Here is an 18,914-nt window from a genome sequence, read left to right on the forward strand (position 1 = left end):
CTTTTGTATTGTGAGGCTTTCTTGGATGGTGGTCAGAGCTTGCAGGTTTATACTGATCTGTATCTACTTCTTGATAGCTGGTGACATCAGGGTGAGTAGTTCCGGGGTTCACATAATGGGTTCAAACATCCTACTCGATAGATCTCTCAGGGTTTTCATGAAAGTCAAAATAAAATCTTGCCTATGACAGACCAGTACGAAATGTAAAGCACGATGCTGGTGTGAGAAATGTCTCCAGTTTGTTAATCTATTCCATCTAAAGGAGGGTAGGAACAGGCTTTTATCATAAGGACCAAGGGTGACTAAGTGACAGACCCATGCATAAATGATGGATGGAATAGGCTCACTGGAATGTGTCTAGACTTGAGGGAAATATCTGATCATGTATCCCAAAGGATCTCATTTGCAAAATATACTGTCAGTAACTGTGTGGGCAGAGGTAGAGTTGCGTTCCAGAAGCCTGGCTGCAAGATGGAAGATAAAGGATGGAGGCCAGGCATGCAGGGGTAGGCTGGGAAGGTACCATAGGTACCAGTGTCGGGTCGGAACTTAATATTGTCATAAGTAGATCACAAGGGGGAGAAGAACTGAGGGACTGGCAATGTTTGAAAAAGAATAAAAGCCTCAAAAAACAAAACAAAACATTCATAGAGGACTGGGGTAGTAGGCTCAGGTTAGAAGTTAGGATAGGCCTAGCATGTGCCAGGTCCTGGGTTCAATCCCCAGTCCTGTCAAAAAGTATGAAAAACAACATAGGTTTTTGGAGACCCTCCAAAGGATGATAAATCTCAAGATTTTGTTATTCTATTTCATGATTATTGTAAGTAAATGGGGATCCAAAGAAGGTAAATACTTTTGTTCACAGTGAAGCTAATGAATAAGACAAGTTATTCAACCGTTGTTTAAAAACAAGGTACCAAGTTCTGTCTTAAGTTCTGCTGCAGCTGAGGTAGACGATCTGTTGTACTCTGTTCAGAAGTTTGGATTTTAAGATTTCCACGAGCCAAGGAAAACAGCTGTGTTCAAAAGGAAGCAGCAATGGCTAAGGTGCTTAATAATAACAGACTGTCTAAAGAATCAAGGGAATTTCTCCTTTAACAGGAGAATCTGAAAGAATAAATTGTAAAAATGAAATTTTAGGTCTCAAAATTAGGTTTCTTAGGTTCAGAGTTTCAATTTACATAGGTTTCTTAGGTTCAGAGTTTCAATTTACACTCAAGTGTTAGCTGCCCCTGGGGTGCATTCCAAGGGCTTAAATAAACATTTCAAAGGCACAAAAGACCCAAGATAGAGGCAATAAAATACCTGGGTAAACGGAAGTCACTTGAAAGGAATTCTCCCAGGAGCAAGATACAGATGTAAATTAGGGTAATTGGGATGGGGGCTAGATGGAAACCAGGCTTGGGAACGGATGTTTGAGATATCCAATCATATGTAACCGCGCCAAACTTTCCCGCTCTCCCCAACCCCTACCCATAAATATCCCAAGTTTCCGGGGCTAGAGCGTCGGAATCCCTATCTCCTGCGTGAGATATATTCCGGCCCGAGGGCCCTCGTCATTAAACCTCCTCTGCAGTTGCATCAAGAAGGTTTCTCGTGTGTCCTTGGGTTCGTGCAGGTCCGGACTTGGGTGAGAGTCCCCTTTTGGGGTCTTACATTTTGGTTCCCTGACCGGGAAACTCGCGACCACCCTAGACACACGACGACCCCTTGGAGGTAGGTTTGTGTGAGTGGTGTGTGTGAGAGTGCGGCGCCGCTGTCCTTGTCTCTTTGTTATGGTTTCTTCTGCTGTCTTTGTTTCTGTGTTTTGATATCGGTTTCTTTGGTGAGGGGAATCTTCCCCATCGGAGACTGAGTGCAGCTGTCATTGTGGACCGTGAGGGCCCAATGACTGTGGATGGACAGACGTGTTGAAACCCACAGGCTGCAGCCCGGGAAGGACGCTTCACGGGTGGTTAGGGAGTCAGAGTGGTCTGGCTGCCCTTGGGGAAAGGCGGTATCCTTTCCCATCTGGGTTAGGGAGTCAGGGAGGTCTGACTGCCCTGTTTTGGAACAGGAGATGAGTGCTCCTGCTAGGGGGAAGATGTGGAATCCTTCCCGTCAGAGGTCGCGTTTGGCTGGTTCTATGAGACCAAACTCGGGCAAGTGTGTCTGACTGTGTTAGTTCTGTGTGTTTATATTTTGTGTACAGTCTTTCTGGAACCCCTCCCTGCCGCTACTGTGTGGCAGAGTACCTGAGCCAGGCTCCACAACCACTGGCTGCCCTGGCCCCCTCGGTGGTCCCCTCTTCGCCAGCGCTCGAGCCACCCTGGTACTGGAAGCCAGAGTACATGCAGGTCTCCCGCCCACCGCAGTTTAAAAGGCGGGAGATGAGTTCCCAGCCTCCCGCCCGTGATGAATTAAGTGCGGGCGAGAGGCGGGTGGCGAACACATGCAGGCGGGCGCCTAGCGAGAGATAAGGGCTTTAGTGAGTGCGCTCCACATCCTGAAAACTACGTTTCCCAACAGGCTTTGCAGCTTTGACAATTTATCCAAGATGGCAGCCGGCCTGAGAACTACGTTTCCCAACAGGCCATGCGGTTTCCAGACACTGCTGCGATTGTTGACAATTCTGTGCCACTGATATAGTGATAGGGGCAGTCTATCGTGTTGTCTTTCCTTGTCTTTTCTTGATAAACTTCGTTCTGTGTTATTTGTTTCACATGTTCTTGGACTCTGACTGACAATTGACGTTCCTTTTCTTTTTTCTGGACTGATACTGTGTTAACATCCTGAGTTTTAAAAGCAGAAGCAATGAGACAGGCTGGTCCTGTTCCACAGCTTGTGGCCAAGAGAAAGCTCTGTTCCTCTGGAGGAAGAGACAGAGTGTGTCAGGTGCCTGATTTGATGTGATGAACTACTAAAACTGCTTACTTAATTTAGTTTAAAACTTACTTGTGAGACAGTCTCAATTTGCACAAGAAAAACTGATAATTCGCCCTGCTCTGTGGCCAGGAGAAAGACACCAACAGAAAGAACCTTGAAGAGAACAGACTGTTTTCATAAGCGGCTCTTAGAAGGGGGCCAACAGTTGTTTTAGCTTCTATAATAAGAGAGTTGATAGTGAGTTTTCCTAGTTTAATAAATAAAAGAGCACTTTTTTCCTTTAGTTACAGCTAAAAAGTTACAGGCTGTCCTGAGTCAGAATATATATATATATATATATATATATATATATATATATATATATATATATGTAAGCTTCTATTTTAATAGACTTTCTAGCCATTGCTGTCTGAGATAATTTCATTATTTATATGAGACTTCCATTAAGATTTGGTTCAAAGGTAAAAATTCAGACAAGAAGAAGTGGTGAGGACTTGTGCTCTTATGTTAGATATAAAATGTTTACTTTGTTGTTCTTGTTGTATATCACTTCTACCAAAGTTTCTATTTTGTTAAAAGTTAAATTCAAATAAGTGTCAAATGTAACTCAAGTTGCCTTTTAAAAATTGTTAATAACTGTGTGAACCTTCAACACCTTAATAATCCTTGCTGTGAAATGCTACAGATAAGGCTATTCATTCTGATTTGGTTTCTTTCTTAGAGCTTCAGAGGTGAGCTCACATTACACTTGTGGACAAGGTACTGTTTGCAAAATGAATTAGGTTATGGTCTCTAGTGTGATATAAACAACAGTCATACAGCCTCACAGATACACTAGTCTGTACAGAGTTCTAAGAGACTATTTACTGCTTTACAGGTGATCAAAAACAATAAGATAAAAGCCTCTCTTCCAGGTGTTCAGAGGTCTCTATAAATTGACTAAGTTTTAAAAGCTATCCTTTGTGCTTCCCACAATTATAGTTAACTCAGTCATTCTGGATTTCTGACGGGATTGGAAACTTATAGCTATTTACCTTGAAAAAAAAAGAAAAAAGATTTAAATAGATGGTCGGCAGCTGACATTCATCCTAAAGCCAGGTTCAGAACTAAATGTTTTAGTCAAGATAGATGACAGAGGTGCTAGTTAGTCAAAAAAAAAAAAAAAAAAAAAAAATAGACTGGGTAGTAAGACTATCTTATACTTCACTGATAAAAATTGACATAATTATGCTCTAATTATATTTTGAAAAGAAAAAGTTTCATTTTAAAAGCCTTGCTTTCACAAGACCTTTGCAGGTTCTGGTCTTCAGAAGTAAAGAGCAGGCGGGGACACCGGAGAAAGAATGTTCCTTCAGACATGGAGACATTGGGGACCCCGTCAATTGATCAGGCCGTGGTCAGCAGCAGGTCAATTTGGAGCAGATGTGACTGAGACCTTCATGTGACAGAAGGTAAGGGACACCCAAAGGCCCACGCCAGATCCCGCTGATAGATCTTGAGAGAGAGGGTTACATGAGACCCCACTAAGTTTGATCAGGAAGCAGAGATCAGATAAGTTACCCACAGTCTTTCTAGACTAGCTCATAGAGACATTCTGTCAGTGTAGACAAGGCTTCAGAGGCTAGAGAGACTACAGGATAAGTCATTGAAAGATTTAAGAAATATACTACATATTAAAATTATTGATGGTAATAACAAGTGGGAAAAGATTTTAAAGAAAGGAATAAAGAAGAGGAATAGAGAAGGGTTAATGTAAGTCTAGAAGAAAAGAGTAGAGAAGAAGAATAGAGATAAGTTGCTATGAGTTCAGAAGAATAGAGAGGAATAGAGAGGAATAGAGAGAGGTGAAGAAAGAAAAAGGTGACAGGAAAGAATTTACAGAAAGCAAAAAAAAAAAGGGACTCCAATCAAAGAGAGATAAAACTCTTTGAAAAAGACCAGTGTGTGCATTGCAAGTAAAGGAGCCAGCTTCAGGGTCCAAGAGGGCCCTAACAAATAGAAGCCAGGGCCAGAAAATCCCAGGCCTCGAAAAACACCCACCCCAAGTGGTGAAGATAACAGCTCTGTGTGAAGACGGCTATTGAGATAGATGGGGCCACCCAACTTTTGATAGACATGGGGGCTTCCTCCAGGCCAATGGGTCAAAACGTATTCATGGACTACCCGAAAATGGTGGACTAAGAGATGGGCTGGGTATCCCATTCATTTATGGTCATCCTAGGCTGCTCCTATCCCCTGTCTGGTTGAGGGGATACCCCCTAAGATGGACATCCAGATACAACACTTCCTGGGCTGCAACTAGCTGACAAGAATTCAACGGATAGAAGACTGACTTCAGCCAGGAGCCGAGATAACCTGCTTTACAGACGGGAGCAGTTTTCTCCATGCTGGTCAGAGACAAGCCAACTTACTGTGTTACTGTGGTGGACAAATGTCATCTGGGCTGACTCCCCACCCCTGGCCTCGTCGGTACAGAGAGCAACCTTGGAACTTGTGGGGCTGACGAGAAAACCAACATCTACATGGACAACAGATATGCTTTTGCCATAGCCCATGTCTGCAGGACTATATACCAAGAGAGAAAACCCTGATGAAGCCAGCAACTGTGAGTACTCATTGCCCAGGACACCAAAAGGGAAGAGATTCAGTGGCCTGAGGCAATAACTGGACAAATCAAGTGTCTTGATATGAGAGCCTGTTCCAGTTGTGGGCCTAAGAGATGGCCTCACTTAAAACACAGAATAAGAGAAAGAACTCAGATTACTAGCCATCCTGCCAGATACTATCTAGAAAAAAAATATAAAATGGTGCACACAAGAAGGGAGAACTATACTCCCCAGAAAACAAAAGATTTACCAGGTTAAATACACAGATAGACTCTTAAGATAAGAGTACAACCAAGCAGCCAAGAGATTTAAAAACATATAATAGACCTCAGGTTTTGGGCCAGGGAAATGATAAGACAGTGTAGGATATGCCAACAAATAAAGGCTTATGAGACTTAGAGTAAATAAAAAAAAGAGTTAAAAGGGAACAGCCTAGAATAAAAGTTGTCCCGAGGTTTTCAAACATCTGAGATAATTAGATCAGATAATAGCCTTGCCTTTGTTTGTAAGATAAGTCAGAAATTGTCAGAAATATTAGAGACTAATTAGAAGCTCCACTGTTTATACTGTCTCCAGAGCTTAAGACAGGTAGAGAGAATAAACAGAACCCTAAAAAACTAAATTACCCCTGAGAACTGGCGCTGGCTAGAGTGTCCCTTTCCTTGTCCCTATTCCAAACCCAGAATGTCCCTCTTCTGTGAGAGATGATTTTTCAGGCTACTAAGAAACTATTCCTGATGCTGTCGAACATAACTCGTGCCAACACCTGCGTCTGATGCCAACTGGAGAGAACAGCCAGACACCTGAACAACCTCCTCAGGCTCAAGATCACCTGCCGTTCTACAAGGCCAAGGACCAGCAGGCCTTGACTCCTGAGATATGCCCATCCTGGAGACACAGGGATAGAGATTGCCCAATTGTCAGAGATAAGAGACATTTGAATCTAAACTGTGTCCCAGACACAGCCTTAAAGAGTGGGACTTAAGCTACATATGTACATCCCCGAGATAAAAAAAAAGCCAACAGGCCCATCAGTGTGTGTATATATATATATGTATATGTAGAGAGAGAGAGAGAGAGACAGCTACTTTACCTAAAGTACATACTAGAAACCATCCAGGGGGTGAGAAAAAGATAGTTTAAGATTCAATGACAAAGATATAATTAGATGCTTAGACAACAATATCACTCTTTACACCCAGATGATGATTCATAATTCCAAGATTGAAATTTGACCATGAGAGAAAAGGAGGAAATGAAAGAATAAATTGTAAAAATGAAATTTTAGGTCTCAAAATTAGGTTTCTTAGGTTCAGAGTTTCAATTTACATAGGTTTCTTAGGTTCAGAGTTTCAATTTACACTCAAGTGTTAGCTGCCCCTGGGGTGCATTCCAAGGGCTTAAATAAACATTTCAAAGGCACAAAAGACCCAAGATAGAGGCAATAAAATACCTGGGTAAACGGAAGTCACTTGAAAGGAATTCTCCCAGGAGCAAGATACAGATGTAAATTAGGGTAATTGGGATGGGGGCTAGATGGAAACCAGGCTTGGGAACGGATGTTTGAGATATCCAATCATATGTAACCGCGCCAAACTTTCCCGCTCTCCCCAACCCCTACCCATAAATATCCCAAGTTTCCGGGGCTAGAGCGTCGGAATCCCTATCTCCTGCGTGAGATATATTCCGGCCCGAGGGCCCTCGTCATTAAACCTCCTCTGCAGTTGCATCAAGAAGGTTTCTCGTGTGTCCTTGGGTTCGTGCAGGTCCGGACTTGGGTGAGAGTCCCCTTTTGGGGTCTTACAAATCCAGCCTGGAAAAGCAATATTGCCAACCAGACTACTAATAACTTTGTTAGTTGGCCTTCTTATGTAGCATTCACGGAAGGTCTTGGTGAATTAAACAAGAAAAACAAGCACAGCAGTAGCGGCAACCTTCACCTAGCCTCCAGGACCCTGGGTGGGGACATTATTCTATGGCCTTTCCCGAGGCAAGCTGTTCACTCTGTCGGAGCCACTGTCTGAGATGCTCCAAGGCTGTCAGCTCTTTGAGCGGTGCTTTGAGATGTTGTCTTTAAAGCCGTGGGCTCCTTGGGTAGCCCTAGGGTACCTGGCATCACTTGAAATTTCCCATCATGGCTGGTTTTTGCCTAAAGCTCTGTCTTAGAAAAGGCAGGGGAAGCTGGCCGGCCGTCATTTGACAAGAGGCTCAATGGAGAGAAACGAAATTGTCCTTTGTTACCTAACTTTCTAGGCAGAAGGCTCCTAGAAGGCTTCTCAATTTTCACAGGCAAGGAATCCCCAGGGGATCTTGTTAAAATGCACGTTCTGGTTTGCTAGCTTTGGTGCCAAGGCACATGGAGTCTGCATTTCTCACAATTTCTGCAGAGAGGCTAGGTTGTGTAGCCCGTGCCCAGTAGCTAGGTGTCCCCAGTAGCCACTTACCATGAGAATTTGCTCAATTGGTTACATGCCATCTCTTGATCAGAAGCTCTAAAAAAAAAAAAAAAAATAAACAAAAAAAAAAAAAAAAAAAGAAAAGAAAAATCAAGGCTGCCTTCAAATCCCCAGGGAACTCAGGGGAAAACCTGGATCAGGTGGGCTGAAGTAAAGCTTAAGACTTGGCTCTTCTAACAAGAACCTAGCTGTTTCCAGGGGCATTCAAGGAAACACATTGAAGTTTACCTAGAAATACGTGTCCCCAGTGTTTGGAATGAATAATTCTCAGCTGCCAAGAGGTTTCTTTCACTGTGGAATGAGAACAACACCAAGTGCAGCTGAAGAATATTAGTCTATAAATTAGCGAAAGACAAAGCTCACACCGGCTTCCACACTACTGGGCAGAGAGAAGAGGTCTCCAGTTTCTTTTAATTACAACTCTGATTTCATTCTGAAGGAGCAAAGCAACAACGTAGCAGCCAACTGAGAGTGATAATGACTGGTATTTGGGATCAAATTGGCTTGTAGCAGCTTCTCCCCACCCAGGAGACCAGACACCCCAGCTAGAAGTTGGAGGATACGTGTAGCCCCTACTGCCAAAGCTAGGCTGTATTTTTGTTTTCAAAAATACTTTCTATGGAAACCCACTACAAAGTTCTCTTGGTTTCTGCAGGCAAAGATCATTTTAAGTAGTGTGTGTGTGTGTGTGTGTGTGTGTGTGTGTGACTGAGTATATAGTAGCAATATAGAAGCCAATGAAATTGCCTCACAGTAAAAGAGCATCATGGTCTGTGCTAGCCTGGATCCTCTGCTTAGATCTCTCTTACACATACACATACACATACACATACACACACAAACACACTCATACTTATATACATTCACACACATACTCACATACATGCATATACATGCATAAACATACAGAAGTGAACACATGTGTACACTCACATATGTAAACACATGCACACACATTCATATATACATTCACATACTCACATGCATACACATTCGTAAACATACAGATGTGAACACGTGTGCACACTCACATATGTAAGCACATGCACACACATGGAATGACATGTTTTATGACAATTACATGATTGCAGCTGCCTATCCTGAACTACAAATGAACATGGGGGAAACTGGGTGGGGTTGAAAGGGTAGTCAATTAAAAACCCAGAAGATACAAGTTGTGGTCCAGAAACAGCCACCCAGTGACTTTCCCTCTCTGACCACCATATTAAGGAACATCTGTGTCTACCATATACTTCAGCAGCATTGAACCAGAGCACATAATGAAGGTCCCGCCTTGCCTGAAAAGTCTGTTTTCGTGACAGCTGCAGTGAGTTTCTTTTCAGCAGTTCTATAACAAACTAAGAAAAGCTGAGAAAGATGCTCAGGCAACGCTCGCTAGAGCAGAGCACTTTGACAGTTGTGTGTGCAGACTTAAATAGCCAGCTTTCCAATTCTGTGATGTCATGGCTCCATGTTGGGAGGTAGCTGCGACTGAAGAATGTTGTTCCCTTTTGTTTCCCAGCCTTTCTTATTTTGTGATTGTCACAGACCACCTCTGATTCTAAAACATGGGTATCACACATTAAATCATAAATCAATGAAAGTTAGAGTACAGGATAGTCTTGAGTTGCTTGTGTGAGCTTGTGTCTGTGTGTGTATACATATTGTGTGTGTACACCTCTGGACCTCTCCAGGTGGCTACTTGTCTATGTAATTTGTAATAAACTGGTAATGTCACATAGGGTGTTTCCCTGAGCTTTTAAGTTGCTATGGCTAATGATTGGAATGGGAGAAAGAATGAGAACACCAGATTTTGGAGCCACCAGACAGAAAGCAGGCATGAATCTGAGAACCCTCACTTGTCATAGGGGGTCTGAAGTGAAGGAGCATGTATGACCTGAGCTCTTAACTTGTGGCATCTTCCCTGACTCAGTAGGGTTAGAATCAAGATTAATGTGCAGATACGACATTCAAATCTGCAGGGAACTGGAGGATTGCTTTCTGCAGAAGAACCACATTTGTGTCAGAGTGAATTTGGACAGAGTTTTTCATTTGTAGTTCTTTGTTTTGACAACACTGGTGATTGAACATGGGACTTCATTTGTGGGGCAAAACTTTGTAAAATAAATGCTTACTCAAACTGCACAGAAGGTTTGCTAGGTATTGCTCAGGTTGCCTAAACAAGTTTCACAGAAACCAAATCTTTTAGTCTAAAAACCTCTGGTTACTCCCACGAAGAATCTGGGAAATCAGAAAAGGATAATTTTCCCACGTGTCTCCCTCCCTCTGTGTCCCTGGAGAACCTACACAGATGCTGAAGTCCTACCTATCACATCATTCTCACCTCTAAATCCAGGGAGTGCATCCATTTCTCTGACTTTTGGTTTTTTCAGCTATCAAGAGTAGACAATAATACCAAGTTTTCTGGGTGGATTTAATTAAAGGACACATGTGTAAAACTGGACAGTGTGATATAAGGTACTAAGTACATGCTAATGATGATGGAAACTGCATTGGAAGGGGCACCAGCTATGGGAGGTACATTTATTGTGTGTGGGAGACATCATGGCGATACTATCTGTGGCCACATTTGGGTAAGAGGGAAACTTAGCCTGGAATAAAGGCCCAGAAGGCGTTTTTCTAAATTTGTTGTAAAATACGTCTCACCTAACACTCTTTTGATCCTTCATTTAGGAGCTATTGCCTGATTATTATGGTATATAACACACCCAACAGATGAGACTCAGCTCAATATAAGAGAAAGAAGGAATAGTTGGCACTATTTCTTTCCCTAACACATAAACTACATATTTTTGAGGCCATCATTATTAAAGCTATAATTGGGTATTGGCAGGTAGGAACTCGGAGGCTAAGAAATGAATTATAAATGAATGGAAGCCCTGTGGATAATTTCTAGTCTATGGAGTAGTTCACGCTACTTAGTGGCCTTCAGAGAAACAAATCAATAACTGTTATTTAGAACTCCCCTCTACCTCCCAGCCGGTTAGGAGCCTTTTCTCTATCAGAGATCCTGTAATTTCATCAATGTGGTATCATTAGCACTCCACAGTTAGCAATTAACCTTTATCCGACAGGCTTGGTTGTAGCTTCAGGGAGAAAAACTGTCAGTCACACGGAATATGCTCAGATTTCAGTGGGGCAGCCAGTTCTATTTAAGACAGATGAAGCAGCTGTTAAAGTTACAGTTAGAACTAGAGTCAGTATTGATTTGTGAGAACCAATTTCCTGTTTTTAAGGCAATTCAAGGAACCAAGGGGATATCTATATCAGTCATTTTAATCTTGGTAAGAGGTAAAGTGCTCCCTCACAGGGCCATGGTGACACTCTGGCTTTGGGCACAGCTCCTTAGTGGCAGCTTCCATTTAGACGACGCCCCCCCCACGCCCCCCCCCCCAGCATTAGCATCATGCTACTGACACCACTGTGTTTGTAAACCACTTTTGCAGCAATGCTGGAATGGTGGAGGGGTAATTCAGCTGTGGCCTTTATTCCAACTGGAAACCACAGTGCACAGAAATGACTTCAGTTGTTCATCTTTCAGTTACTAAGACGCACAAAGCTCACTTTGCTCATTCTCATGTTTTTTTTTTTTTTTTTTTTTTTTTTTTGATAGTCTTGCTTCTCTGAATAATTGCTGGGTGACCTTGAAAGTTGTCTGTCTGGTTCTTAGTCTTCTCAACTGCACAGTCAGCTATAATAACTGGGATTTGGTTCAATGGACTCCAGCAGTGGATCGTGTCCAGATAGATCTCTCCCAGGCATCTCTAAGTTAACTTCCCATCTTAGCAAGATCATTTAAATATTAATTATGGATGAAATGACATCAGCATGTCCTAGTCATTGTCCTACAGTATATTTTGTCAAAGTAGTACATTTAGTTCTATAAACTATACCTAATAGCATTTGTCCAAGTCTTTGCAAAGTGCTTTTGTATAAGTCCTCTAAGACAGTGTCCAAGACTTCCAGATTATACTTACACTATTAACCATTAGTTTTCCGTTTAGTTCAGAAATTTGTTTTTTAGACTGTCTCTAAGCAACTGAAATGATTTAACTAAACGTTTAATTAAACAGACAGATTTTACTTTCTCTGAGAAGTAGGAATTCATTCATTTTTTATATTAATGTGAACTGGCTGGCATATAAAATACCATTAGTGAAGTAGAAAAAAGGATTCCAGAAACTGAGCATACATCTACACATTAGATGAATGTGTTCCCAGTATGAAAAGTCATGCCCATTTTTAATTAGTCATGGATGGAATTAGGAAGAAATAGATGCTTTTGTTTAGAAGATAAGCATTTTGCTTACTATATAGAGAAAGTTGCTTTCAGAGATGAAAACTGAATATAATCTAATTGAAAACCAGTGACCGACTAGCATATAAAAAAATTTCTCAGGGAGGTGGTTCTGTGAGTAAATATGTTGTCACACATGTATGTAGACCTGAGTTTGAACAACAGAACCCTTGCAAAGGCTGGGGGCCAGAATACTAGAGTCTATAATCCCAACATACCTACAGCAAGAAGAGAGGTAGGGGCAGGAGACTCCCTGAAAGTGCCCTAACATATGCAGTACTAGAATTGTTAGTATTCTGTCTAAACTCCACCTCCACAGTTACCTGGCAACAGCCAGGTATGTTCCTCCCCACAGTTACCTGGCAACTGCCAGGTAGGCCTGGTCCACTATAAAAGGAGCTGCTTGCCCCCTCCTCACTTTCTTACCCTCTCTCTTAATCTTTTACTCTTACTCTCTTGTCTCTCTGTCCCCTCCCCCTTCTTCTCTCTCCACATGGTCATGGCTGGCCTCTACTTCTCTACTTCTCTGCTTCTCTCTCTCTCTCTCTGTGTGTGTGTGTCTCCCTCTACTACCCTCCTGGCTCCCCTCCCCATGCCCTCAATAAACTCTATTCTATTCTATACTATACCCGTGTGTGACTGGTCCCTCACGGGAAGGGATGCCTCTACATGGGCTCGCTGAGACATCCCCTTCCCATACCTCTCCACACACCCACAGAACATATTCTCTTTATCTCTTTATCTTTTTATAAACACTTCAAGAATAACAAACCCTGCCTCAATAAGGCAGGTTAAAACCACTTATAAAGTAAGCTTAAAACTCTGGGTTGTCTAGCTCTTCCAAAGCAGACTCCATAGGCCTCACTTATTTCTCTGCAGGAGGGAGCTCTGTGCTCTTCCACTGCATTCTTCCCACACAGACTGTGAGGCTGAAGACATCTGAAGGAAACAGAGAGATGTGGAGCCTGCTGAGAGGTGTGACTGATCGCTTCACTTAAAGAAGAGAAAGCCCCCAGGGAATTGATTTTGACAACTCTATGTCACCTCTGCAGACTTTCTAGTGATGTATGTATGGAGATTAACAAACATCAGTTCTTTCCAACAGTGAATATACTAATATAACTCTTCCTCTCACAAGAAGCATTGAATTGTATTACTTTAGTGATCTGAGATGTTACTGGCTATAGGTCTTCCTAAAATGCACAAAAGTTTTGAATCCAACAATAAATCCAGTGGTAAAAATATTCCTTTATGAGATTTAAGAAGTTTGATTTTTTAGTATATAAGTATTATTTATATATACTATATTTAATATATAGTATATATAATGCATTCATAAATGTATGACATAGATATGACTATGTATATATTAGTGAAAATATTTCTATGGCTTCTGTATAGTACATACAAGTAAAGGAAAAACTACTGTGGTTGACTGCATACAGAGGGATCAGGCACCTGTCCCCACTTCCATTCCCAGAAGTCAACAAGGGAGTGCTTTAGAGTTTGAAAATCTATGATATAAACTCAAGACTTTCCCATATCACATAGCACGGAGGGATACTAAGGCTTAACCATATTAAATCCTTACCCTAGTAATAGCCACCCACTCCTACACCTGAGACTGGGGCTTAAGATTTCCAACCTGGCCCAGTAACAAGTTGGTGACAATCTCATTCCTTCTGTGTATACAGAGTCCTGTTTTCTATTATTAACCATGCTACTTGGTAACATGGGACTATAACCTTGCACATAGCTAACTTTTAGATTTTCTTGTGTCCTAAAATAAGAATGATGAAGGAAAATACAAAAAAAAATAGATCTACAGTAAACTTTCATCTTTATAAAAATGACTCCAAGCAAAAATCTGCAAAATTCCATAAGACTTCAACTACCAGAAGTCCAATGGAGCAATTGCCTTAACCTTAACGGGAACTTTAAAGGACGCGAACAGATCCATTGTGCTTCCTGACATCTACACCCACAGTGGCTTTGACACATGTGGAATACTGAACACTTGCAGGAGATTAATAAGTGTTTCACTATGGCAGTGCTTTGCAAAGTGTTTCCCAGAAGCACCTTGTACTTGTTGGCTTTTCTGTCATTGTGACAAACTACTAGAGTTGTATCTGAAGGGAAAAGAAGGAATTCTCTTGGCTGATGGTTTCAGTCCACCATAAGGTAAGAACACGGGTGTGCAGAGTCGGTGAGCTTACCAAAGTCAGAAGGCAGAGAGACAGGAGGGGACTAATTATGGCCTTCAAATTTTTCAAAAGCACACCCCAGGGATCTATTTTAGAATAAATAGAGCAACTATTTATTCTAAAATAACTAAGGAAGCAACTGCATCCCTTAAAGCTTCTAGAAGCTCTCCAATCAGTCTGCTAGATGGGAACCAAGCCTTTAACACACGAGCCTGTAGAGGATATTTCATACTCGAACTGTGACACACTTTTGCCAGCAGAGGAATAAGTGTGTACAGCTCTCTTCCCCTGCCATCAAGTGAGTGTACCGTCTGATGTAATGAGTAGAGAACGGAATTATGTCGAGTTTGTGTCAGTTATTTCTTGAGTCATCTTTACATAAGCTAAAGTCATTTAGGAAGCAGGAAACTCAATTAGGAAAATGCCTCTATTGGAATGACCAGTTAGCATGTCTCTGGGGGCATTTTCTTGATTAATGATTGATGTGGAGGGCCCAGCCCATTGTGGGCAGTGCCATCCCTGGGCTGGTGGCCCTGGGTTCTATAAGAAAACAGGCTGAACAAGCCATGGGGAGCAAGTTAGTAAGCAGCACTCCTCCATGGTTCTGCAGCAGCTCCTGCCTCTGGGTCCTGCCTTGGGTACAGGTCCTGATTTTCTTTCTTGAACTGTAAACTGTAAGGTGAAATTAACCCTTTCATCCTCAAGTTCCTTTTGGGCATGGTCTTTATCACAACAATAGAAAGTAAACTAAGACACAGTCTCATGTTTTATATCAACATGTCTAATTTCATTACCTCATACTTCTACCTTTCCTTTTTGTATTTCAAATTACAGTTTTGTTTAAATGAAAAAAGAATATATCAACTTCACAATATCTAATGGGATAAAGGAAAGTTAAGGACAAATGCATATATAAATGACTAATAATTACACATGTATAATAAAACTCTTGAACAAAGATATACATATTTCGTTGAAAACAAGATTTAAAAACAGGTAACAGAGGTGGAAGTGTGTTGAAGGTAATGCATATCGGCTGTTGAGGGGAAGTTGTAAACCTATCTTCTCAGCATCTCTCCCTGTATAATTACGGGTGTGTGTGAATGCACACATACATATGTGTGCATGTGTATGTGTATTGGCACTCTAGGAGCATACAAGCATTGGCTTTGTTTCTCCAGCCCTTTAAAGCAGTTTTCACAATCTCTGAAATTACATTATGAACTAATATGTCTGCCTCACTATTTTTCTGGTCATCTGCTTGCCTGAGTTAGTCAGTTTAACTATATTTTCAGCAGATTTGAAAGTTACTATGATGCCTACAAAATTCTAGTGCTGTGTACTAAAATATCCGAAAAAAATTCCAAGAATACTCATATCACATGGGCTAAGAAAATAAATAACATATGCTGTTTAAAAGGATCTATTTGTTATGTATACAATGTTCTTCCTGCATATATGCTTGCATGCCAGAAGAGGGCACCAGATCTCACTATAGGTGGTTATGAGCCACCATGTGGTTGCTGGGAATGAAACTCAGAACCTCTGGAAAAGCAGTCAGTGCTCTTAATCTCTGAGCCATCTCACCAGCTTTATATTGTATACTTAAAGATGGAAACTTTATAATTTTAAAACAATTAATATTGCAATAAAATGTAGTTTTCAGTAAATAGATTTTCTTTGAGAAGTCATGTTTATTGAAATGTAATTTATATACAGTAAAATCAATATTTTAAAATACTACCCGTTTAATCAACCATGAGTAATCATATCATAATCAATATATGAGTAACATTCTTTAGGGCTCAAAAAGTCTTTCTGAGTAGAGTTCATGGTTTATACCTTTAATCCTAATACTTAGGAGGCTGACGTAAGAGGATTGCCATGAATTTGAGAGTAGCCTGTGATATGTAGTGAATTTCATGCCAGTGTGAGATTCTGTCTCAAAAAATATAAAAAGTTCACTTGCACTCCCCTTTATGGTCAATCCCTTCTCTCCTACCAGAGTTCTGACTATGGTGATCCCCATTCCACCTGTAGTTTTGCCTATTCTGAATGTTCTCTAATGGACTCATATAACACGTAGCTTTATGTGTCTGTATTAGTCACCTATGGCACTACTGAGATGCGTCTAAGCTGGTACATGTTATCAGTGGTTTTGTATCTTTTTTTTTCCTTTTGACTGCTGAGTTAAATTGTACAGTATAGGTATATCAGTCACTGAATGATAGACATCTGAGCTGCTCTGGATTTTGAGATATGCTTCTTTTAAAGAAATACAGTTTCTTTTTGGGAAAATGTCTAGAGGTGAACTTCAGATTACATAAGGTCTTCTTTCAGTTTTGTTTTCAAAGGGCCTGTACCATTTTGTGCTTTCATTAATATATGGTAGCTCCAGGTTCTCTGCACCACACCCCATATTTCACATTGTTTCAAGTGTGTGTGGATATGTGGGTGACTGCATGCATGAGTGTGTGTGTGTGTGTGTGTGTGTGTGTGTGTCTGTGTATGTGAATTTAAGCTTAAGGTCTACAGTGGTACCTCGCTGTGCATGTAATTCCTTCCAGAAGTCCTCCAGATTCCAGTCATACATCTTAATAAATTCAGCAATGATCTGACCGACTGATCCATTTCTTCTACCTTGTCCTCATATCCCAATACTGTCCCACAATCCACTCTGTTGGCCAACTTCTCCACTGAACTTTATATTTAGCTTATTAAAAATTTTCATTTCCATCATTTCAGTTTGGCTCTCTGTCAGTACTTTTGTCTCTTTATTAAATTCCATTTTCATATCCAGGATTGACTTTCTTTTTCTATTCAGCTAATTGTTTTCTGTTGGAAAATATTCTTTTCCTCTTTGAGTTCTTTGGATGTATTTATAGTCATTCTTTGGAACTTTATCCACAGTACTCTTGCTGATGCTAGTACTAGGGGACTGGTAGTTTGGGAAAAAGACATGTCTTGGTTTTTATGTTAATTTGGTTCTGTAGTGGGATGTGCATACCTGGAGTTGTTGGTTCCATGAGGTGGTTCTTCATGCCACCTCTCTTTTCTGTGGAGGTTAGTTCTAATTATTTTTGTCAGTGTACCACTGGAGCCTTCTACTCTTTGAGGGGGTGTTTGCAGAAATTTTCTCAACTAGCTCTTTGTGTACTGGCAGAACCACCACAGCCCTGTGCTACCTTGCAGCCTGGCCTAACTCACTACTGCAATTTGGGATTGGTGGCACCCCATTGGCTTACACCTGGCCTGGCTCATCCTCTGCCATACTTGATTTGGGTCCCTGAACCTGTGAACCTCAGCTACAACAAAAGTGTGGGTGGAGCTTCATTCATCATTCCTGGGTGGTTCCCTGCTTTTACCACTGGATCCTGTGGGTACTTACATCAGTGTGCCCTACCCTGGGTCACCTTCAGGCAGTCCTATAGGGTATGAACTTATCAGCTCTGTATTGCAGTTTTTCCTTAATGTAGAATGGTGGCCAGGTACTTAAATAAGGCAGCTTGGTTACTTTCAGTTGGTTGGTTTCACAGACCCTGTCTATTGATTGGCATATTCATTGACATAAAAATACTGAGTAAGAATCTCATCCATGTAGTATACGTGCTTCTATTTCTCTATAATGGACCTAAATTGCTCTAAGCTTTTGGACAGACTAAGTCTTATTTCACTCCTGTTTTCACCTGACACTTTCTTGATTCTCCATCACACTACTGGGGACCTCAGGCACCTTCTTTTAGGGTACTATCAGCATCCATGTCCTGTGTGAATTGTTCTCTGCTCCATATGACCCTTTGTTGTAAGGTTTATTGTTGCGGATGACAAGGACTCTCCAGATTCATGCCTTTTAGCCTGTCTTACCTCTCAGAAAATCATTCCATTGTCTCAAAACCTCTCAGGTGCTACAACAAAAGTGTGGGTGGAGCTTCCTAATAACTTTTTTTTACCCTCCAAAACATTTCCATACATGGATTTCTTATTCTCTTGAAGCATAGGAGCTCTAGCTTTGTCCCTATGTGTCCTGTTTGGGAAGGATAGAGAACAACATTAGGTCAGTCAGCTCTTGGTGTCTTCAATAGGTAGAATTTCTATCACTTATATTCTGTCTCTGTCTTTCTCTGTCTCTCTCTTTCTCTCTCTCTCTTTTCATGCTGAGTGGCTATCTTGACTGATTTCTATCCCACGTACCCACTTTTCTCATATACTTTTATTCTCCTACCTCAGGGAGATATTTGTTCTATCTGATTCCATGTTAAGACTTTAATTTCTATTCTCTCCCTATCTCTGTGGCAATGAAGGTGAGAAATCTGAATTTCCTTGGATGAAAGAGGGTCTATGAGGCCTAGAATCAATGGGGAAATGTTTTAAAACCTCAAATTAGGTTCCATATTCCAATCCATTATTCATTGAATCTATATCACTGGTAGAATTGATTTAAGCTCTGGCCCATGGATAGCCTCTA

General features: G+C 41.2%; 1 long non-coding RNA gene across 1 annotated transcript; it reads left to right on the forward strand.

Annotated features, from left to right (window-relative positions):
- Positions 1-1,114: 1,114 nt before the first annotated feature.
- Positions 1,115-7,207, forward strand: LOC143434673 (uncharacterized). The gene is made up of 2 exons (XR_013104356.1): positions 1,115-1,716; positions 4,152-7,207. It is a non-coding gene; the product is annotated as an uncharacterized LOC143434673 (long non-coding RNA).
- The last annotated feature ends 11,707 nt before the right edge of the window (positions 7,208-18,914 follow it).

The sequence above is a fragment of the Arvicanthis niloticus genome, chromosome 16, assembly GCF_011762505.2.
Source record: "Arvicanthis niloticus isolate mArvNil1 chromosome 16, mArvNil1.pat.X, whole genome shotgun sequence".
Classification (NCBI taxonomy): Eukaryota; Metazoa; Chordata; class Mammalia; order Rodentia; family Muridae; genus Arvicanthis; species Arvicanthis niloticus.